The following is an 822-nucleotide window of genomic DNA, read 5'->3' as shown; positions in this document are numbered from 1 at the left end:
AGTAGTTGCCTTCGATTTTTCCGAGCTTCTGAGATACCTATAGCTGATTCTCAGCTATTGCGTGTGATACTGAGTATAATCAAAATTGGTGAAGCCAAAAAAGTCTTTTATACTTTGATCTCGGATGAACTGAAGAGAAGAGATGTTCTTGCAGTGGCTGATTCAGACGCTATGGAAGTAGATGATGATTGCTAGCTTTCCTATGTGATTTCTTCTTCTTGAACTACTTTCTTCACTATAAGTATTTAATGCATTGTCTAGTTTTGATTTTTTCAGTATTTACTTTAAATTTCTCATTCTTTATTTGTTTATCTCTGATTCATTATTTGTTTGTATATACGTTTATAGTTTAAAAAAGAATAAAAAAAAAATCAAAAAAAAGGAAAGAAAAGAACCCAAAAAGAATATGTACATGGTCACATGATTTATAAGTTCTTCTTCTCAAAGAATTTTAGAGTTTGTGTTTCTTGTATTTATTTCTTTCTAAGTGTTTGTGTCATCATCAAATAGGGGGAGATTGTTGGGTCATCTATTGATTTGGTGATGACCCACTGATTTGTTCCTCTACCTTAGCAACACTTAGTAGTTATTGGTTCTTTGTAAATTGGTGTCTTGGTACATACTTAAAGYCATTGGCAAAATCAAAGACTAGCCGATGTGAAGACAGAAGGTCACCGATGCGGTGTTGTGGATCAACTGTATAATATACACACCAAGACTACGAAGTAGCTGAAATGCATATTGAAAATATTTTGAAACTACAAGCCGATTGAAGAAAGATCTTCATAGACCGAAGATTGAAAATCTTCATGGACTCAAGAT

This window comes from Cynara cardunculus (assembly GCF_001531365.2).
Source record: "Cynara cardunculus var. scolymus isolate 2C chromosome LG 5, CcrdV1, whole genome shotgun sequence".
NCBI classification, from domain to species: Eukaryota; Viridiplantae; Streptophyta; class Magnoliopsida; order Asterales; family Asteraceae; genus Cynara; species Cynara cardunculus.
The sequence above is the reverse complement of the archived record's forward strand: the minus strand, read 5'-3'. Positions refer to the sequence as shown.